We start from the raw sequence: 24123 nt of genomic DNA on the forward strand, positions 1-24123 counted from the left end.
CATGTACTCTGTACTCTGTATCCCTGACTAGAGCTTGCTCTAGATGGGTTAACTCATACCTGTTAAGCCTGGTTTCCACATACAGGAAAACATATATACATATACCGATCATGTACAAAACATATACATCACTAGGTCTAGGTCAAGCAACAACTATTACATCTCTTTAATATTACATGTCCACTCTAGGCTATTACAGATCTCTTCTCTTTTTCCTGTACTCGGCTGGACTGTCCTTTCCTGTACACTGTACACTGAATACTGAACCTGCAAAACTGGGGTTAAGGGAGTGGGATGAGCTCTATAGCCCAGTGAGTAGAACAGTAAAACATCTCAGTAAAATATGATCTCATGGAATGCACCATATCACAGACAAGCCACATCAAGAGTAAACCTGTCACCACATAGTCCCAGTAACTCTGTGCCAGGGCGTAGAATCGAGCACCTGGTCTTCCTGTCATATATGTATATGTGTATATAACACCTGTGAACTTACCATTGCCAGGGCGTAGTCAAAGGCTCCTGGACTTTGCTATACCTGCCAGGGCGTAGTCAAAGGCTCCTGGTCTTTGCTATACGTGCCAGGGCGTAGTCAAAGGCTCCTGGACTTCCTGTCTGTGACTATTGGATCATTCAGCATTTACTCACATCAACAAATAACAATGCAATGCAACATATTCGTGGATACTAATGCAATCATCCTATGACATAATCATGATGCATGAGATATGCTAAAAGCAGTTTGTGGTTCAATTAAAAGTTATAAGTTTAGTTCCACTCACCTCTGGCTAACTGGACTGACTGACTCTGCAGGTTCTGAATCTCTGGAGCAGTACTCACTGCTGCTCTCTCTGGTTCCTCTGGTCTGTATAAGCACATAAAGACTCAAATGAGGGACCAAACAAGCTTATGACCAACTCACTTAAACTCCCCAAGAATCCCCTTACACTCACTCTAATAGTCATGCAAAACAAGCAAAAGAAAGCTGGACAGAACACTTTCGGCGGCAGGTTCGGCGGCCGAATGTCCTTTCCAGAGACGAAACTCAAGCACCTTCGGCGGCCGAATCTCTATGTTCGGCGGCCGAACCCTTTCGGGGGCAAGTTTCGGAGGCCACAAGGCACTCCAGAGACGAAAGTCTCTCACCTTCGGCGGCAGTTTCGGCGGCCGAATCCCCCAAACAGAGCCGAACATGCAAAACACTCGGGGGCAAGCTGTGGCAGCCTAAGCCTCCATGCAAGAGGTTCGGCGGCCGAATGAACCTTCGGCTGCCGAACCTGAGTTCATCCAGAACTCAGTTTTAATGGCAAACCATCTCCTCCTTCCCTTCAACTTCTCAAACCATGCAAACTTCACCTCCTCAACATACATATACTCATGTATATGATCACAGGGGTCCAAAACTAGCTAATAACCCCAAACAATAAATCAAACATAACACATAAACATGTAGCCATGCATAACTCATCAAAACTATCATTAATACCCTAAGCATGCATCTCCTTCCCTTATCCCCATAAACTCAGAAACATATATACATGTTCAAGTGCATCACTTACCTCCTGTAGCAAGAAGCTAAACACTCTGAACAAGGAAAAACGAATCACCTCTTCTCACACTCTCAAACTCTCTCAAAAACGTAACTTTAGTTTCTCTCAACTCTCAACACTTTTGCAAGCACCTCAAGCTTCTGTATGATCACCCAAAACATGTACAGGTGAGTCATAGAGACGTGGCCATTCCATGGCAAGAATCTGAGGCCAACACTTGTCAAAAACCATGACTCAGCTCACCAGCCAGCTCATCGTCGGCTGCTCAATCACATGCAAGACCATGCAATCGTTCGGGGGCCGAACTCACCTTCGGAAGCCGAACACCTTCGGCGGCCGAACTTACTTTCGGCGGCCGAACTTGGCTCAACTGCCTTAGGTCATTTCAACTCAAAACTCACTTCCCTTAATCTTTAAAACATTCAAACACATCATAACCCTTAATAACACACAACTCCTACCCTTAGATAGAATCCCAACACCCCGGATTCCATCAGACAATAGGAATTCCGGTGCCGGGCTCTAGCCAGGTATTACATTCTCCCCTCCTTAAGAACATTCGTCCTCGGATGTTCCTAAAACATACAAAAAAACAAAACACAAGGAGGAAACTAACCTCAAAACAGATATGGATACTGCTGGAGCATAGACTCCCGCGTCTCCCACGTGCACTCTTCTAGGTTATGGTGGTTCCATAGGACTTTCACCATCGGAATCTCCTTGTTCCTTAGCTGTCTGATCTGCGTGTCTAAAATCCGCACTGGTTGCTCTATATAGGTGAGATCTGTATGAATCTCCACTTCAGGCTCACTCAAAACCTGATTCGGATCTGACACAAACTGTCGTAGCATAGAAACATGAAATACCGGGTGAATCCTCTCCATAGAAACAGGTAAATCCAGCTTATACGACACATTTCCGATCCTCTGCAACACCTCAAAGGGTCCAATGTACCGTGGAGCTAATTTACCTTTCTTTCCAAAACGAACTACTCCTTTCATTGGAGACACTTTCAGCAACACCCAATTACCTTCTTGAAACTCTAATTGCTTTCTGCGAACGTCTGCATAACTTTTCTGTCTACTCTGAGCTGTTCTGATTCTCTCTCTGATCATGGGCACCATTCTACTAGTAATGTCTACTAATTCTGGCCCTGCAAGAGTTTTCTCTCCTACCTCTTCCCAGCAAACAGGGGATCTGCATTTCCTCCCATACAACGCTTCATAAGGAGCCATCCCAATGCTAGCATGATGACTGTTATTGTAGGCAAACTCCACCAAAGGTAGATGCTGCCTCCAAGAACCGCCAAAGTCTAACACACATAGGCGAAGCATATCCTCTATGGTCTGGATGGTCCTTTCTGACTGTCCATCAGTCTGTGGGTGGAAAGCAGTACTAAAATCTAACCTCGTGCCCATCGCACTCTGCAGACTCCGCCAAAAGCGGGATGTAAACTGTGGTCCTCTGTCTGAAACTATAGACACTGGGACTCCATGTAATCTCACTATTTCATCCAGATAGACCTGTGCCAACTTATCCACAGAATAGTTACTCCGTACTGGAAGAAAATGAGCAGATTTCGTGAGTCTGTCCACAATCACCCATATCGAGTCTATCCTGTTGGACGCTACTGGTAAACCCACTACAAAAATCCATGGCTATGTTCTCCCATTTCCATTCTGGAATCGGTAATGGGTTAAGCATTCCTGCTGGTTTCTGATGCTCTAATTTCACCCTCTGACAAACCTCACAGGCTGTCACGAACTGCGCCACTTCTTTCTTCATGTCTGGCCACCAATAGATCCTTTTCAGATCCTGATACATCTTGGTAGCTCCTGGGTGAACACTATACTTTGCATTATGAGCTTCCCTCATAATGTCTTCTTTCACACTGCCCCTATCTGGTACACAAAGTCGACTTCCATAGCGAAGGATCCCTTTACTATCAAATCTGAACTCTGCATTGTTGCCTGACTGAACAGTCCTGGCAATTTTCATCAACTCAGGGTCCTCATGCTGTCTCTGAGCTATCTGCTCCAGAAACACAGGTGTCACTCTCATCTGTGCTATCAACGCACCTGTACCAGACAACTCTAACTGTAATCCCTCGTCAAAGAGCTTATAAAGCTCCATCACAACTGGTCTCCGCTCTGCTGCTATATGGGATAAACTGCCTAGTGACTTCCGGCTTAGGGCGTCTGCGACAACATTCGCCTTACCCGGGTGATACTGGATTTTACAATCATAATCACTGAGCAATTCGACCCACCTTCTCTGCCTCAAATTCAGCTCTCTTTGACTTAAGATGTACTGTAAACTCTTATGATCAGTGAAGATCTCGCATTTAACTCCGTAGAGGTAATGCCGCCACATCTTAAGTGCAAAGATAACTGCTGCCATCTCTAGGTCATGGGTAGGGTAATTCAACTCGTGCTTCTTCAATTGTCTAGAAGCATAAGCTATTACTCTATCACTCTGCATCAATACACAACCCAATCCCACTCGAGATGCATCACAGAATACTGTGAAGTCCTCATTACTCACAGGCAGAGCTAACACTGGTGCTGTGGTTAATCTCCTCTTGAGCTCCTCGAAGCTCTCTTCACACTGGTCTGACCATATAAACTTCTGGTTTTTCTGAGTCAATTTGGTCATAGGAGCTGCTATCTTTGAGAAGTTCTGAACAAACCTCCTGTAGTAACCTGCCAGTCCCAGAAAGCTTTTAATCTCAGTTACTGTTGTGGGTCTGGGCCAGTTAGCTACAGCCTCTATCTTCTTGGGATCTACCTCAATACCCTCTGCTGATACTACATGTCCCAAGAAGGAAATGCTCCGTAACCAAAACTCACACTTCGAGAACTTGGCATATAAACCATGCTCTCGCAGTGTCTGTAAAACAATCCTCAGATGCTGGGCATGCTCCTCTGCATCTCTGGAATACACTAAGATATCATCGATAAACACAATGACAAAGTGATCCAGAAACTCACTGAATATCCTGTTCATGAGATCCATAAATGCTGCAGGGGCGTTAGTCAACCCAAACGGCATCACTAAGAACTCATAATGCCCATATCTGGTCCGGAAAGCTGTCTTAGGCACATCTGCCTCTCTGACTCTCAACTGATGATACCCAGATCTCAGATCTATTTTCGAGAAACAACCTGCTCCAGCTAGCTGGTCAAATAGATCATCAATCCGAGGTAAGGGATACCTATTCTTGATAGTGACCTTGTTCAACTGTCTGTAGTCGATACAAAGTCTAAGGGATCCATCCTTCTTTCTGACAAAAAGCACTGGAGCACCCCAAGGTGAGGTACTAGGGCGGATGAAACCCTTATCTACCAAGTCCTGCAACTGTTCTTTCAATTCTGTTAACTCAGCTGGCGCCATCCTGTAGGGAGGTATAGAGATAGGTCTAGTACCTGGCAATAATTCAATGTCAAATCCTATCTCCCTATCAGGTGGTAGTCCTGGCAAATCGTCTGGGAACACATCGAGAAACTCTCGGACTACTGGCACTGTGGCTGGTTCCCTCACCTGACTGTCTAGCTCTCTCACATGAGCTAGAAACCCCTGACAACCCCTCCTAAGCAAACGACGAGCCTGAAGGGCTGAAATCATACCTCTGGGTGTACCTCTCCTGTCTCCTCTGAAGACACAATCTGACCCATACTGGTCTCTGAGACTCACTAGCTTCTCTCGACAGTCCAACGTAGCACTATATGCAGATAGCCAATCCATCCCTAGAATGACATCAAAATCTGTCAAATCTAGAACCACAAGGTCAGCTGGAAGGCATCTACCCTCAATAAACACTGGACTGAAACGACAGACTGACACTGCCACTGATGGGTCACATCTAGGTCCACTGACCCAGAGAGGATACTCTAACTCAGAACTGATCAAACCCAACCTCTCTATGGCTCTCGAAGCAATAAAGGAATGAGAAGCACCGGGGTCCATCAAAGCATACACATCTGAACACCCAATGATGAGATTACCTGACACCACTGTGTTCGACGTGTTAGCCTCCTCCTGTGTCACTGTGAAAATCCGTGCCGGGGCTACCGGATTTCCACCTCGGGAACCTGCTGCTGAAGTAGAGGCTACCCCTCTCCCTCTACCTCTGCCACTACTCTGAGGCATGACTGGAGCTACTGGCCGTACAACTGGCTGTACCACACTGCCTGAACTCATCTGCTGGGATGGTGCAAAAGTCATCTGCGGACAATCCCGAGCAATATGCCCTTCCTGTCCACATCGAAAACAAGCTGTAGATCCCAACTGACAAACTCCGCCATGTGGTTTTCCGCATCGTCTGCAGACTGGAGCTGTGCCAGAGCTTGAGCCACTACCTATTCCCAGACCTGACTTGACTTTATTCCAGAACCCTTTCCTTGTTCCTCTCGCTCTATCCCATCTTTTACTGCCTGTAGAACCTGAACTGGGGGCTTTAGAACCCGAAGCTTGTGCCCTAGATTGTTTCTGAATATTGGCATTAGCTTCCATTTTCCTGGCTGCATCTATAATAGAGTGAAAACTCTCCTTTTCTGCTGGAAGAATCAACGAAGAATACCTGGGATGCAATCTCATAGTATATCTCCTTGCCTTCTTCTGGTCAGTATCATAGGCTTGACCCACATACTGAAGCAGATCCAGGAACTTATCTGTGAATTCATCAACACTCATCTCGTCTGTCTGTCTTAACTGTTCAAATTCAATTATCTTCATCTCCCTTGAACTGTCAGGAAAAGCCCACCCTGCAAACTCATTGGCGAACTCTCCCCATGACATACTGTCCATTCTAGGCTCCACATAATTCTTAAACCATTCTCTGGCCTTCCTGCACTTTAATGTGAAACCTGCCATCTCAATGGCTCTCCTATCATCTGCTCCCAATTCACTGGTGATCATCCTAACTGCTCTGAGGTAATCAAATGGATCATCTCCCGTATTGTATTTCGGAGCATCCAATTTTAAGTACTCCGTCATTTGAACTTTACCTCCAGATGAGCTAGGTTCATGCCCGTCAACAACAGGGACTACTGGTTCTGGTGGTGGTACTGGTTCATTTGGTTCATTTGGCTCTAGGTGTGCTGCACTTGGATGTATAGGGGAAGATGGATACATAGGATATGGTGGATATGATGGGTAATAGTGAGGATATGGCATATATGGCATGTATGTAGGATATGGGTCAAAACGAGAGTATTCCGACATACCCTCCATCGGATACTCTGGCTCCTGAAACAAGGATGGATAACCATAACCTGAGGCCTGAACACCTCCCTCGGAATCGCCCATACCTTCATCCATAGACGGATCAGTCTCCATAGCCTCTCTCTCTTCCTCTGATCTACCTCCCCTAGCTGTACCTCTTCTGCTCTCGTCTACAGACCTTCTAGGGTCTATTGACATACCTTCCCTGCTAGATCTCTGAGACCTTGCCCTTGGCAATGCAGGAGGACGAGCAGCTAGTCTCTCATTTTCTGGTGGGACTCCAGTCAATCGAGCTGATCGACGAGTTCCTCGCATCTTTACTCTGGAAACACAACATATAACATATCGCTTTAGCACATAGCACATAAATATCACATATCACTCATACACATGCAATACTCATGGCATATCATAGCAGATAGGACTCAAGACCCTATCCTAGTGGACATGATTTCCTATTGTGCTTGACCACTTCTAACCTGTCTGAGCCCAACACTGTCTCTATAGGTCCGATCATGTGAACCTAGGGCTCTGATACCAATCTGTAACGACCCCAAAAAGGACCGTCACCGGCGCTAGGATTCAGGTCGGCTTAAGGCCGCCAGAACCCGTAGTAAGCCTGCTATACTCTCTGTGCACCTGTAAACCTCATACATGATCATACATTTTATGTGAAAATAAAACTCTTTTCTGAACCGAGGCTTAACCTGTGCATGCACTATCTTTGTACTCTGTACTCATGTACTCTGTACTCTGTATCCCTGACTAGAGCTTGCTCTAGATGGGTTAACTCATACCTGTTAAGCCTGGTTTCCACATACAGGAAAACATATATACATATACCGATCATGTACAAAACATATACATCACTAGGTCTAGGTCAAGCAACAACTATTACATCTCTTTAATATTACATGTCCACTCTAGGCTATTACAGATCTCTTCTCTTTTTCCTGTACTCGGCTGGACTGTCCTTTCCTGTACACTGTACACTGAATACTGAACCTGCAAAACTGGGGTTAAGGGAGTGGGATGAGCTCTATAGCCCAGTGAGTAGAACAGTAAAACATCTCAGTAAAATATGATCTCATGGAATGCACCATATCACAGACAAGCCACATCAAGAGTAAACCTGTCACCACATAGTCCCAGTAACTCTGTGCCAGGGCGTAGAATCGAGCACCTGGTCTTCCTGTCATATATGTATATGTGTATATAACACCTGTGAACTTACCATTGCCAGGGCGTAGTCAAAGGCTCCTGGACTTTGCTATACCTGCCAGGGCGTAGTCAAAGGCTCCTGGTCTTTGCTATACGTGCCAGGGCGTAGTCAAAGGCTCCTGGACTTCCTGTCTGTGACTATTGGATCATTCAGCATTTACTCACATCAACAAATAACAATGCAATGCAACATATTCGTGGATACTAATGCAATCATCCTATGACATAATCATGATGCATGAGATATGCTAAAAGCAGTTTGTGGTTCAATTAAAAGTTATAAGTTTAGTTCCACTCACCTCTGGCTAACTGGACTGACTGACTCTGCAGGTTCTGAATCTCTGGAGCAGTACTCACTGCTGCTCTCTCTGGTTCCTCTGGTCTGTATAAGCACATAAAGACTCAAATGAGGGACCAAACAAGCTTATGACCAACTCACTTAAACTCCCCAAGAATCCCCTTACACTCACTCTAATAGTCATGCAAAACAAGCAAAAGAAAGCTGGACAGAACACTTTCGGCGGCAGGTTCGGCGGCCGAATGTCCTTTCCAGAGACGAAACTCAAGCACCTTCGGCGGCCGAATCTCTATGTTCGGCGGCCGAACCCTTTCGGGGGCAAGTTTCGGAGGCCACAAGGCACTCCAGAGACGAAAGTCTCTCACCTTCGGCGGCACTTTCGGCGGCCGAATCCCCCAAACAGAGCCGAACATGCAAAACACTCGGGGGCAAGCTGTGGCAGCCTAAGCCTCCATGCAAGAGGTTCGGCGGCCGAATGAACCTTCGGCTGCCGAACCTGAGTTCATCCAGAACTCAGTTTTAATGGCAAACCATCTCCTCCTTCCCTTCAACTTCTCAAACCATGCAAACTTCACCTCCTCAACATACATATACTCATGTATATGATCACAGGGGTCCAAAACTAGCTAATAACCCCAAACAATAAATCAAACATAACACATAAACATGTAGCCATGCATAACTCATCAAAACTATCATTAATACCCTAAGCATGCATCTCCTTCCCTTATCCCCATAAACTCAGAAACATATATACATGTTCAAGTGCATCACTTACCTCCTGTAGCAAGAAGCTAAACACTCTGAACAAGGAAAAACGAATCACCTCTTCTCACACTCTCAAACTCTCTCAAAAACGTAACTTTAGTTTCTCTCAACTCTCAACACTTTTGCAAGCACCTCAAGCTTCTGTATGATCACCCAAAACATGTACAGGTGAGTCATAGAGACGTGGCCATTCCATGGCAAGAATCTGAGGCCAACACTTGTCAAAAACCATGACTCAGCTCACCAGCCAGCTCATCGTCGGCTGCTCAATCACATGCAAGACCATGCAATCGTTCGGGGGCCGAACTCACCTTCGGAAGCCGAACACCTTCGGCGGCCGAACTTACTTTCGGCGGCCGAACTTGGCTCAACTGCCTTAGGTCATTTCAACTCAAAACTCACTTCCCTTAATCTTTAAAACATTCAAACACATCATAACCCTTAATAACACACAACTCCTACCCTTAGATAGAATCCCAACACCCCGGATTCCATCAGACAATAGGAATTCCGGTGCCGGGCTCTAGCCAGGTATTACATAACCTGACTATCTAGCTCTCTCACATGAGCTAGAAACCCCTGACAACCCCTCCTAAGCAAACGACGAGCCTGAAGGGCTGAAATCATACCTCTGGGTGTACCTCTCCTGTCTCCTCTGAAGACACACTCTGACCCATCCTGGTCTCTGAGACTCACTAGCTTCTCTCGACAGTCCAACGTAGCACTATATGCAGATAGCCAATCCATCCCTAGAATGACATCAAAATCAGTCAAGTCTAGAACCACAAGGTCAGCTGGAAGGCATCTACCCTCTATGAACACTGGACTGAAACGACAGACTGACACTGCCACTGATGGGTCACACTTGGGTCCACTGACCCAGAGAGGATACTCTAACTCAGAAATGATCAAACCCAATCTCTCTACGGCTCTCGAAGCAATAAAGGAATGAGAAGCACCGGGGTCCATCAAAGCATACACATCAGAACACCCAATGATGAGATTACCTGACACCACTGTGTTTGACGTGTTAGCCTCCTCCTGAGTCACAGTGAAAATCCGTGCTGGGGCTACCGGATTTCCACCTCGGGAACCTGCTGCTGAAGTAGAGGCTGCCCCTCTCCCTCTACCTCTGCCACTACTCTGAGGCATGACTGGAGCTGCTGGCTGTACTACACTGCCTGAACTCATCTGCTGAGATGGTGCCATAAAAGTCATCTGAGGACAATACCGAGCAATATGCCCTTCCTGTCCACATCTATAACAAGCTGTAGATCCCAACTGACAAGCTCCCCTATGTGGTCTTCTACATCTCTGACATACTGGATTAGCTGTGCCAGAGCTTGAGCCACTACCAAATCCCAGACCAGACTTAACTTTACCCCAGAACTTTTTCTTTGCTCCTTTTGCCTTGTCCCATCTCTTACTGCCTGACGTACCTGTACTAGGGGCCTTAGAACTCGAAGCCTGTGCTCTTGATTGTTTCTGAATATTGGAACTTGCCTCCATTTTCCTGGCTGCATCCACTATAGAGTGGAAACTCTCCTTTTCTGCTGGAAGAATCAAGGAAGAATACCTGGGATGAAGTCTCATAGTATATCTTCTTGCCTTCTTCTGATCAGTATCATAGGCTTGACCCACATACTGAAGCAAATCCAGGAACTTGTCTGTAAATTCATCAACACTCATTTCATCTGTCTGTCTCAACTGCTCAAATTCCACTACTTTCATCTCCCTAGAACTGTCAGGAAAAGCCCACCCTGCAAATTCATTGGCGAACTCTCCCCATGACATACTGTCCATCCTGGGTTCCACATAGTTTTTAAACCATTCCTGAGCTTTCTTGCATTTAAGTGTGAACCCTGCCATTTCAATGGCTCTACAATCATCTGCTCCCAACTCACTGGTTATCATCCTGACTGATCTGAGGTATTCAAATGGATCATCTCCTGGGTTAAACTTAGGAGCATCCAATTTCAGGTACTCTGTCATTTTCACCCTTCTTCTGTCGGGTAAATGAGGTCGAGGTATCTGAATTACTGGTTCTGGTTGTGGTGGAGGTACTGGTTCATCTTGTTCTGGATACGCTGTACTTTGATGCACAGGTGAGGGTGGATACATGGGATATGGTGGATCATAATGAGGTATGTATGGCATGTAAGGAGAATATGGGATGTAACTGGAGTACTCCGACACATCTCCCATTGAATAATCTGGGTCCGGAAAAGAGAATGGATAACCAAACCCCGAGGCCTGAGTGCCTCCCTGAAACTCTCCCATACCCTCATCAGACCTACCAATACCCATGCTTTCATCCATGGCCTGTTCTACCTCCATAGCTTCTCTCACTTCCTCCGATCTTCCTCCCCTAACAACGCCTCTTCTGCTCTCGTCTAAAGACCTTCTAGGGTCCATTGACATACCCTCCCTGCTTGATCTCTGAGATCTTGCCCTTGGCAAAACAGGAGGTTGAGCATCTACTCTCTCACTTTCTGGTGGATCTCTAGTCAATCGAACTGATCGACGAGCTCCTCGCATCTTAACTTCCTGAGAACAAAACACACAATATAGCACATCAGCATATAACAGCACATGTCAATAATACACATGCATATTCATGGCATATCATAACATCAAAAGAGAGGACTAACATCCTATCCGAGTGGACATGTTTTCCTATTGTGCTTGACCAATTCTATCCTCTATGAGCCCGACACTCTCTCTATAGGTCCGATCATGTGAACCTAGGGCTCTGATACCAATCTGTAACGACCCGGGAATGGACCGTCACCGGCGCTAGGATTCAGGTCGGCATAAGGCCGCCAGAACCCGTAGCAAGCCTGCTATACTCTCTGTGTACCTGTAAAAACTCATACATGATCATATATTTTCTGTGAAAATAAAAACTTTTCTTTCTCTGAACTATGGCTTAACCTGTGCATGCACAATCTCTATACTTTGTACTCTGTACCCCTGACTAGAGCTTACTCTAGATGGGTTAAATCATACCTGTTAAGCCTGGTTTTTCACCTGTTTGTAAAACAGTTATATAACTTGATCATGTATACAAAAAACTTATAAAATAGAATAACTAAGTCAAGCACACTTTAACTATTTACACAACTAATACATCTCTTTAATATTACATATCCACTCTAACTATTACAAGCTCTCTCTTTTTTTTTTTTATGCACCTCTGACTTGCCCTTGTACAACCTGTATCCTGAAACCTGCAAAACTGGGAATAAGGGAGAAGGATGAGCTCTATAGCCCAGTGAGTAGAACAATAAAACCTGTCATTAAAACATGATCTTATGGAATGCATCATATCACAGACAATTCACATCTAGGGTAAACCTGTCACCACATAGTCCCAGTATCTAATCCGTGCCAGGCCGTCGACTGGGGTCCTGGTCTTCCTGTAATGCATACATACATCCATACATACATACACACATATTTTAAATTTCCAGGCCAGTGATGAGGTCCTGGATTTTTCCTGTATAAATAATAAATCTGCCAGGCCATCGCATGGGGTCCTGGACTTCCTGTACAAAAACAAACCTGTCAGGCCGTAGAATGGGGTCCTGAACTCTCTATACCTGCCAGGCCGTAGAATGGGGTCCTGGACTTCCTGTCTGGGACTATTGGATCATTCAGCATTCACCCACATCAACAATTAACTATGCAATGCAACATATTCGTGATTTCTAATGCAATCATCCTATGCATACTCATGATGAATGAAATATGCTAAAAACATTACATTTCGTAATTAAAAGAATTAAGTGTAGTTCCACTCACCTCTGACTGACTCTGACTGACTCTGCAGGCTCCTGAAGCGGTACTCACTGCTGAACTCTCTGGTTCCTCTGGTCTGTGCCTACACAGATAGACTTAAATGAGGGACCAAACATACTCTAACATATCTCTAAACATCTCCCTAAAAACCCCTTAAAACACCTTAGAACAACCATGGAAAACATGCAAAGGAAAGCTGGACAGGGCACTTTCGGGGGCACCTTCGGCGGCCGAAAGTGCATGACAGATCCGAAAGTCCAAATGTTCGGGGGCAACCTTAGGCAGCCAAAACTGCCTTCAGAAGAGGTTCGGCGGCCGAACTCCCACATTCGGCGGCCGAACCTGAGTTCATCCAGAACTCAGCTTCGTGCACAACCATGCCATCCAAACACTAACCCTCCAAACATGCATCCCACCTCTCCAAACATGCTCTAACACTTAATCATGCATATAGGAGTCTTAAACCACATTAAAACTCCAACCAACAACACACATCAAGCATACATATAGCATAAACGATTTATGCACCCTACTATGCACAACTTATGCATACACATGCATAACTCCCCTTCTCCTTCATCAAGCTTATGTAAAACATGATAAAAACTAAGGATTCACACTTACCTCTTGAGGAACAAAGGCTGGTGTGACTCCAAACTTGAAAAGATGGAGATTCAAGCTTCACAAGTTCTTAAACTCCACAACTTCTCAAAACTATCTTAAACTCACTTTAAACTTGTTTTTCTTTGAAAGATTTGATGAGAAACTAGGTAAGTCACTAAGGGGAAGCATGAACATGTCTCTGACCCAAAGGAAAGCTTAAGCACCTCCTTTCTCGGCCAAAAGCACCTTTAACAAAGAACCACCGCTTCACATTTGGTGGCTAAAGCTACATGCAACACCTCACCACCTTCGGAGGCCGAACATTAGAGTTTAGGGGGCCGAACATGGGGTACTTTCGGCGGCCGAACTTCAACTTTCGGGGGCCGAAAGTGGCAAAGACTTCCTTAGCCTTTTCTCTTCAAAACTCATTTCTTTTCTAAAACAAAAGCTTAAAACATGTAAAAACATTTTAGAAAACCTTCACTCTACCCTTCAGGGATGCTTTGACATCCTAGATTCCATCGGACGGTAGGAATTTCGATGTCTGAACATGCCGGGTATTACATAAATGCTTTTATTTTTATTTATTTTTACTGTTTATTTAATATGAAGTTAAATTTAATTAGTGGGAATTAAAAATTCAAATGAAATAAAAATTTTAAAATATAAATTTACTATTATTTAATATTTTAGTCTAATTATTTTTTAAAATTTATTATGTATGATGACCTGAGATCCAGAAAAATAGAGTTTACAATGGTTGAGTAAGCTTGATCTGAGAGGTATATGCTCCTCTCATTTTATTATTTTTTCTTTTGTCCGCTAATGGCGTCTAACGGTTTTTCTGCTGTTAGGCCACCTGTCTCTGTCATACAGATACGTACGTACAAAGTGTCAGGTGTCTGCTTCATGCTGAACGGCCATTTAATTTTCCCCGGGGCACGTGTGTAAACAGACCTATTAGGTGAACGGGCCAGTTATTCCCTCTCCTGCTAGGCTTCATAACCGAGTTGGGGAGTGAAGAGACTGAGGCTCAAAGGAGGCCTAATTTTAAGGTCAAATGGTCCGGGCCGGCCCATTTAAGAGGTTTCATGAACCTTGGACTAAAACTGTCATCATGGGCTTGGCCTCGTATTGGAGTGGTGAAACCCAGCGGTCATCAATTGCCCCTTTACCTCCTCATCAGTTATTACATGAATGATGAAAGGGTAAATACCGAGAACCCATTATGATCGCGTGGCCTGAGGACCGTCCCCCTTAAAACGTCTCTTCTTCTCTTTACTGTTTCAAAATTCAAATTTTCTTAGCCTTCACATAACTTTTGTTCTTCTTTGTTCTCTGCGCGTTTCGCTTGCTCTGTCCCTCTGCCCCCATCGTTTTCAAGGTACGCTTTTTACTTCACCATGGATAGCCCAAAGCTTCCTGATGTCATTAATCAAGAGTCTAGCATTACTCCGTCCACCCTAAAAAATTTCTTTTCTCGGGAGTATATAATACCCGGCTAGACTCCGGTATCAGAATTCCTACCGTCCGGTGGAATCTCGGATGTCGGAAGCCTCTATAAGGATAAAATCATGTTTTCATAAAATGTTTTCATGTATTTTATGGTTTTAAGTAAGAAAGAAATTGAGTTTTGAATGAAAAAGACCATGGAGGAAAATCCAGGTTCGGCCGCCGAACCTCATGTTCGGCCGCCAAACTTGCATGAGTTTTTGAGGCACGTTAGGCCCCCGAAAATGGTCTGGCCAGCCACCTATAAAGGGGTCCCCTGTCCGAAATGGGCGAGCTTTTTCTCCCCATTTCCGGCCAAGGTGAGTCTCCGCCCTCCCATGTCGATTTTGAGTTCCTCATTCAAGTTCCTCATGATTTTTACAAGCTTTTAACTTGGTTTTGAAGCTTTTGAGTTTAGAACAAGTTTTGGAGACCCAAGGAGCTAGATTTCTCCCATCTCCGAGTTGGATCGCCTCTCCTCTCGATCTTCAAGAGGTAAGAGTAGATCCTCACCTCTTTGCATGTTTTGATTAGGTTTCATGAAGGTTTTGGGGTAGAAATGCATGTTTGAGTTAGTTGTTGAATATTAAGGTTTAAATGCTTTTGGGGATAATGTATGTTGTATATGGAAGTTTGATGTGTTTTGGTTGGGGTTTAGGCTAGTTTGAGACCCCTATAAGCTTATGTATGTGTATATGCATGTTTTGGAAGTGTTGGTTTTGAGTTGGAATGGTTTGGGAGGCATAGGTGCATAGAAAGGCTGAGTTCTGCCACTTTGGCAGAACTCAGATTTGGCAGCCGAAGGGACTTTCGGCCACCGAACGGACTTTCGGCCGCCAAACCTGCCTGTGGAGGCAAGCATTTAGCTGCCGAATCCTACCCCCGAAAGTGGACTTTTGGCTCTGGAAGGGAGTTTCGGCCGCCGAAGGTGCAGCCGAAAGTGACTGAGTTTCGACTCTGGAGGGACTTTCGGCCGCCGAACCTGCCGCCGAAAGTGCCCTGTTCAGCTTTCCTTTGCATGTTTTCTATGGTTGTTTTAAGGTGTTTTAGGGGGTTTTTGGGGAGTTGTTTAGAGTCATGATTATGTATGTTTGGTCCCTCATTTGAGTCCACCTGTGTAGGTTCGGACCCGAGGAATCGAGGACCCCAGCAGTGAGTCAGCTGCTTCAGTGTCTTTCAGAGCTAGCCTGAGGTGAGTAGAATAACTCTTTATGTTTCAAGTAAATAAATCAGTTTTGAGCATGTTCATGCATCCCGAATGCCATGAGATATATTAGGTTGTTGCATTAGAATTCACGAATATGTTGCATTGCATAATATGATGTTGATGCAGATGAACATTGAATGATCCATTAGCCCTCGTATGTTATGATATGATGTGATGATGATATGGTATGGAAGTCCAGGTGTGGCCTGCACTACGCCCCTGGCACAATGTAAGAGAAATTCCGGGTGTGGCCTGCACTACGCCCCCGGCACGGATGGATATGTATGTTATGTTATGTGTAAGAGAAAGACCAGGTGTGGCCTGCACTACGCCCCTAGCATGATTGGATTGTGTAGAGGGCTATTGGTGACAAGTCCATCCTTAATGTGATTTGTTGTGATGTGATGCATTTCATGAAAGCATGAATTTTAAATATAATGTTGTATTATTCTGCTCACTGGGCTCTAGTAGCTCACCCCGTTCCCATCACCCCCAGGTTTGCAGGTACGGGATAGATCAGGAGGTCATTAAGAGTAAAGTTATGTTTTATGTAATAGCTAGATGTGGACATGAAAATGATGTAATGTAAAGTATAGTACAGTAATGTAATGTAATGATGTTTATTGAGGTTTAGAGTTGTGCTTGACCCTAGCATGTATGATTAATCCCTTTGTGTATGCATGATCTGTGTAATGTGTTAATGATGTTTATGTAAACCAAGCTTAATGTATGATATGTTATCCCATTGGAGCATTTGATGAGGGCTCCAGTGTGGGGTTTTATATTTATGAGTTGTGCATGCACAGGTTAAGCTTGGTGAATGAAAGAGAAAGTTCAAAATTTTATGTTTATGTATGATCATGTATGGGATTAAACAGGTATCAGGATGTATGTTAGGCTGGCTACGAGTCCCGACGGCCTTAAGCCGATCTGGATCCTAGCGCCAGTAGCGGTCCGATTTTCGGATCGTTACAGATTGGTATCAGAGCCCTAAGTTCATATGGTCGGACCTATAGTGTGTTGGGCTCATAGATGTTCTAGATGGTCAAACACAATAAGAAAATCATGTCCACTAGGATAGGATATAGAGTCTTATCTTGAATGATGATGTGAAATGCCATGATTTTATGCATGTGCATTGATGATATGTTATGTATGTGATGTATGTGATGCGGGTTCATGTGTTTGCACATGAACCATTCGATGCTAATGTTTTATGTGACGTGTGCTGTTTTTCAGTAAACAGGATGAGAGAAACTTGTCGATCTGCACGATTGACTGGAGTCCCACCGGAGAGTGAGAGCATGGATGCCCGTCCTCCAGCATTGCCTAGGGCAATGTCCTGCAGGTCTATTAGGGAGAGAACATCAAGGGACCCTAGAAGGTCTTTTGATGTGAGCAGAAGGGGAACAGTTCAAGGTGGAAGGTCAGAAGATGTGGGGGATGATCTGGATGTGGATCAGAGGAGGGATGGCAGTCTTGGAGTGAGCATGTCGGAAGAGGGCATGGGAGAGTCTCAGGGAGGCACTCAGGCCTCGGGGTTTGTTCAACCACCCCAATACCCATCCTTTTCACAGAATCCTGGGTATTCAATGGGAGGTACATCGGATTACCCCAGTTTTAACCCTTATCACTCTCACATGCCATATCCACATTTCTACCCACCATACCCACAGTACCCTATGTACCAACCCTCATCTTTCTACCCAGGTACAACAAACCTAACCCGGGGGATGCTGCACCTCCTCCACCACCAGCAGAACCCATGGTCCCAGAAACCCAAGTACCTAAACCTAGCTCATCTGGAGGGAGCAAGGTCAAGATGACCGATTACATGAAGCTGGGTGCTCCCCAATATGAAACAGGTGATGACCCGTTTGAGTACCTTGGGAGGGTCAAGATGATTACAGATGAGATAGGAGCTGATGATAGTAGAGCCATTCAGATGGCTGGGTTCACATTAAAATGTAAGAAGGCCCGTGAGTGGTTTAAAAACTATGTGAACCCGAGGGTGGATAGCCTATCATGGGAGGAGTTTGCTAATGAGTTTGCAGGATGGGCTTTCCCTGATAGCTCAAGGGAGCTGAAAATGATTGAATTTGAGCAGTTAAGGCAGACGGAAGAGATGAGTGTAGATGAGTACACAGATAGATTCTTGGAGCTGCTGCCGTTTGCTGGGCAAAATCTTAACACAGACCAGAAGAAGTCAAGGAGGTTTATCATGAGGCTTCATTCCAGGTATTCCTCCTTGATCCAGTTAGCAGAGAGGGAGAGTTTCCATGCCATAGTGGATATGGCCCGGAGGATGGAGGCTAGTGCAATAATCGAGGGAAAAGTTAAGCGGACAGTGGCATAGCCTTTTGATTCCAAGACCCCAGGTGGGGGAAAGTTGGACCCTTATTCTTTGAGTTCAGCAGCTTCAGGCAGTAAGAAGTGGGACAGAGGCCTCAGGAAGTCCAAGAAGAACAAGTTCTGGAACAAGATCAAGTCAGGTCTGGGATTAGGGAGTGGCTCAAGCTCAGGTGCAGACAATGCAGTATGTATGAAGTGTGGGAAGCCACATAAGGGAGTATGTCGGTTTGGGATGACAGCCTGCTTCAGATGGGGGCAGGAGGGACACATGGCTCGGGAGTGTCTTAGAGCAGCTTTTGTGGCACAGTCTCAATAGACAGCTTCTGGTAGTGTGGCTCAACCAGTAGCTCCAGCCGCGACTCAGGCTAGTGGCAGAGGCAGAGGGAGAGGGGCAGCCTCTTCTTCAGCGGGTTTCAAGGGTGAAGGTCCATCAGCTCCAGCACGGATCTTCACGATGACTCAGCAGGAGGAGAACACATCTAATATCGTGGTGTCAGGTAATCTCATCATTGGTTGTTCAGATGTCTATGCCTTAATGGACCCTGGTGCATCTCATTCTTTTATTGCTCCGAGAGCCGTTGAGAGGTTGGGTTTGATGGTCTCTGGGTTAGAGTGTCCCCTATGGGTCAGTGGACCCAAGTGTGACCCGTCAGTGGCAGAGTCAGTCTGCCAGTGTAGTCCAGTTTTTGTGGAGGGGAGATGCCTTTCAGCCGACCTTGTGGTTCTAGATTTGACAAATTTTGACGTTATTCTAGGGATGGATTGGCTATCTACCCATGGTGCTACCTTGGACTGCAGAGACAAGGTAGTCAGGTTCAGAGGTCAAGATGGGTCAGAGGTTGTCTTCAGAGGGGACAGGAGGGGTACACCTAGAGGTTTGATATCAGCCCTACAGGCTCGTAGGTTGCTTAGGAGGGGTTGTCAGGGTTTTCTAGCTCATGTGAGAGAGCTGGATAGTCATGTCAGAGAGCCCGCCTTAGTGCCCGTGGTCAGAGAGTTTTTAGATGTCTTCCCAGATGAGCTGCCAGGTTTACCACCTGCTAGGGAGATAGAGTTCGAAATTGAATTGATGCCTGATAGAGCATAATTTAGTCCATTTTATACTAATATTATTGATGAATATTTACATGATTTCTGCTTAATTTATTGCTTTTAATATTATTTTGCAGAAAAGGGTGTAAAAGGGCAATTTGGAGAAAATCCCCCTAAAACTGCCTTATTTGGAGTAAAAGAGAGCAAACCTGCCAAGTTGGATCCAAGACGAGCTAAACTGTAATACCCAGCTAAACCCGGCATCGGAATTCTTACCGTCCGGTGGGATTCAAGGATGTCAGAGGTTTCCTGAGGGTAGAGTGAAGGTTTTCTAAAATGTTTTAAAGTGTTTTCACGGTTTGATTAGGAAATAGTTGAGTTTTCGGGAGAAATGGCCAAAGGAGTTTCTGTCATGTTCGGCCCCCGAATGTTAAGTTCGGCCGCCGAAAGTGCTCAATGTTCGGCCTCCGAAGGTTAAGTTCGGCCCCCGAATGTTGCATGGTTTTGCATGCGATTCGGCAGCCGAAGCTGAGTTGGCCAGCCAATGTGTGGGCACTCCTTAGTCATTGTTTTGGGACAGATGTTACCTCCTAAACTTCCCAGAGGTTATGCCACGTCTCCCATGACTCATCTATAAGTTTTTACTCACTCATGTACAGGTTTGAGGGTGGTAAAGTGTTTTGAAATAAAAGAAGAGAGTTTTGGTGTTTTGGTGAAGGAAACGAGGTGTTGGTGCATAGCTTGGTGTTTAGGTTGTCCAGCTTCTGATCAGGAGGTAAGGGAAGTCTTTATACGTGTTGTAATGATTTCTAATAGCTTTTAAAGTGGTTAAGGGTAGAGTGGCATGTTTAGGTTTTAAAGTTGAGTTTTTGATGTTTTAATGGTGTAAGCATGATTATGTGTTATAGTTGCTGTTTTGTTGGGGTTAATAGGTAGTTTTGGACCCCTTTGAGCATATACCAGAGTATATGCAAGTTGAGGAGTTGTGTATGCAGGATTGTGTAGAGTTGGTGCTTGGCAGGAGATGGTTGTGCACGAAGCTGAGTTCTGGATGAACTCAGGTTCGGCCGCCGAAGGGAGGATTCGGCCGCCGAACCCCTTGTGAAGGCAGTTTCGGCTGCCTAAGGTTGCCTCCGAAAGAATGGACTTTCGGATCTGTCCAGCACATTCGGCCGCCGAAGGTGCCACCGAAGGTGTCCTGCCTAGCTTTTCCTATGCATACTTTATGTGATTGTTTTATGAGCTTTTAAAGGGGTTTTGGGGAGTTGTTTAAGAGTTGGTAAGAGTATGCTTGACACCTCAATCGAGTCCGTTTGTGTAGGTTTGGACCCGACAGTTCAGGGAGGTTGTCAGGAGTAGCAGTTGCAGAGTCAGTCAGGTTTCTGCTTGGAGCAGAGGTGAGTAGAACTAAACTTAATCTTTTATTAAAGAAACATAATGCTTTAGCATAGTTCATGCATCATGAATACTATGATATGTATTAGGGTGATTGCATTAGAATCACGAATGTGAAGCATTGCATATTATGTGATCAGAGATTAGGTGGACCCAGGCGACTCCAATAGCCTAAGCTTCGGCTCCTGTCATTGTGTCAGGTCAGTTGGGCAATTACTTGTTGGAATGCCCTGTGTAGCTCCTTTGGGGGGGCCAGTGTTGACAGAGGGTATTTTTGGGGTCATGTCTACCTTAGTGGGGATTGGACCAAGGCGACTTCAATAGCCCGTCGAGGGAGTTTTGGGGTCATGTCTAATCCAAGATATATTGAGATGTTTGTGTTGTGATGCATTTTCATATATAGTGCGTATGAATGAACTGTTTTCAGTGTTTCTACTCACTGGGCTTTAGAAGCTCATCCCTTTCCCTTAATCCCAGTTTTGCAGGTTCAGAGTAGCTGGGAAGGGTAGAAGCATCAGAGTTGCTAAAGGATTGCATATGTAATAGTATAGTGTGGACATGATGTATGTCAAGGGATATATGTAACGTGATGTAATAGTTAGGCAGTTAAGGTATAAATGTATTAGAATGTGCTTTTGCCTATTGTCTATAGTATGTTTTATCCCTTGTCTATGCATGTATCCTGTTTTCAGTTTCATGATGAGAAATGAGTCAAACCAGGCTTAATAAATGTTGTGTTTCGAAAACCCAGTGAATTATAACTGTGAGGGAAGACAGGGATTACTTCCTTTGACCCAAGACCAGTGCGGAGGAAAGACCAGGTTTGATTCCTGTGATCCATAGAGAGGCCAATAGAGAAGACCAGGTTTGATTCCTGTGACTCTATGGTAGCCAAGTTAACTTATGATATGCTGACCCTACAGGGTGGGTTCTATGTTTCAGAGCATAGTGCATGGAGGTTACTTGGTAGAGTATCACTGGTTTATGACAGATAGCCCTGAGGGCTAGTTCAGATTAGTATGTCTGAGCATTTGGTTCATATGATTGGACCTATAGTACAGTGTTTTAAAGGTTAAGTCTGGTAGTTTTAAAGACAAGTTTTAAAAAGTAATAGTCCTGTCGGATCATGTATGGGATTGTAACAGATACACAGAGTTCATAGCAGGCTTACTACGGGTCCCGGCGGCCTTAAGCCGATCTGGATCCTAGTGCCGAGCAGTTTGGGCCGTTACAAAGAGGGTACCGGTTTCCGGGCTGTTACAGATGGTATCAGAGCATAGGGCCTCTTAAGTACGGTGTGTTGAGCAGTTTTGTTCAAGGATTAGCGAGGTCCCACATCGGAAAGAGGTTGGTCTAGAGTCATAGTAAGGCAAAGCACAATAAGTAAAATCATGTCCACTAAGATAAGGATATTGAATTTTGTTTTGCATGCAGATGTGAAATGCCATGAGTATATGCATGTGCATTAATGTGATGCTATGTATGCATGTATATGTTTTATGTTCATGTGTTTCATATGAACTCTATGTGTGCTAATGTTTGTTTCTTGTGTTGTTCTTCAGGATAGCTAAGATGAGTGGTGTTAGTCCGCAGATTGATTCAGATCCGTCTGAAGCATCTTTTGATGAAAATAGAGGAGGCATGGATTTAGGAAATAGGAGAGAGTTGGGAATAGATGTGCAAAGAAAGGATGTAGGATTACAGGTGAATATGGATGACGAGTCTTTAGATGATGCTCAGACCAAGGATACCAAAATGTCAGGTATAGGAGAAAAGGATCCTTCCACTTGGAGTACAGCTACCTGGAAAGGAGCAAAGTGGGAGAAAGTTAAAAAGAAAAAGGTTAGGGGTCTTAAAGGGAAAAAGAAAAGAGAATATTGGAATAGGAAAGAACTTAGTTCTGGTGGTGGTGTTGATTCGAGTTCTGGTATAGATAGACCAAAATGTTTGAGGTGTGGAAGATTTCATAAGGGAGTTTGTCTTGTTGGCATGACAGGATGTTATAGATGTGGTCAGGAGGGACATGTGATTCGTGAGTGTCGTACGATGCCTTGGATGATTCAGTCCCGACAGACATTTTCTGGTAGAGCTGTTCAGCAGGGGATAGTCCCATCAGATTCAGTGATGCCAGGTATGCTCATTTTGAGAGTTTTGATGTGTATGATTCTTTTGTGGACCCTAGTGGGATTGAGAGAGATAGATCAGAAAAAGAAAAAGAGGAAAAGAAAAAGTAACAGTGATCTTAGAAAGAGATTAGAATTAGTCTGGGATTGGGTGGTAGTGAGGCAAGGAAAAGGGTGAGCCTTTTCTTCAGCAGATTCCCGAGAGAGGTTCCATTAGCTTTAGCCTGGATCTTTACCCTGACGTAATAGGAGGCTAACATATCGAATACGGCGACGTTAGGTACGTTTGCTTGTGAGTATTCGGATGTGTATGCTGTTTGTGTTGGACCCTAGTGTTTCGCTTTTCCTATTGTTGTGAGCTGTTGATAGGATGGGTTTGATGACTTCTGGGCTTAGCGTGTTTTCTCTGGGTCAGTGGACCGGAGTGTGATCCATCTGAGGTAGAGTCAGTCAGTTCAGTTTAGAGGTTATGGTGAGTAGATGCAATCCAGCTGACCTTATGGTTCTAGAAGTGACTGTATGATGTCATTCTAGGGCGGATTGATGCATTACTCATGGTACTACCTGTGTCCATAGAGACAAGGTAGGGGAATTGGATGGATTAGGCAGTCCTTTAGTGGGACAGTGTCTAGTGGTGCCTAGAAGTTGATGTCAGTCCATCAGGCTCATGGTTATTCAGGAAAGGTTATCAGAGGGTTGTGAGCAAGTTTGTCAGGACAGGGAATCAGCCTCAGTGCCCTTTACTAGAAGAGAGTTCTAGATGTTGCCCAGAATAGCTGTCAGGTTTACCATCTGTTAGGGAATTAGAGTTTGGAATGAGAATGATATCTGGCCGCGGAATCATTTCTTTCCTTCTACCCTACAGGATGGCACCTGCAGAGAAAGAGAGAGTTCAGAAGAGTCAGAAAAGTATAGAGAGCTTAGTAGATAAAGGGTGTATCTGACTTAGTACCTCACCCTGGAATATTCCAGTGTTGTTGTGGAAAACGAAGGATAGACTCTTGAGATTTTGTTGTAACTATTTTCAGTTAACAAGATCACTACTAAGCAGTTACAGGT

Source organism: Manihot esculenta, chromosome 9 (genome assembly GCF_001659605.2).
Source record: "Manihot esculenta cultivar AM560-2 chromosome 9, M.esculenta_v8, whole genome shotgun sequence".
Taxonomy (NCBI): Eukaryota; Viridiplantae; Streptophyta; class Magnoliopsida; order Malpighiales; family Euphorbiaceae; genus Manihot; species Manihot esculenta.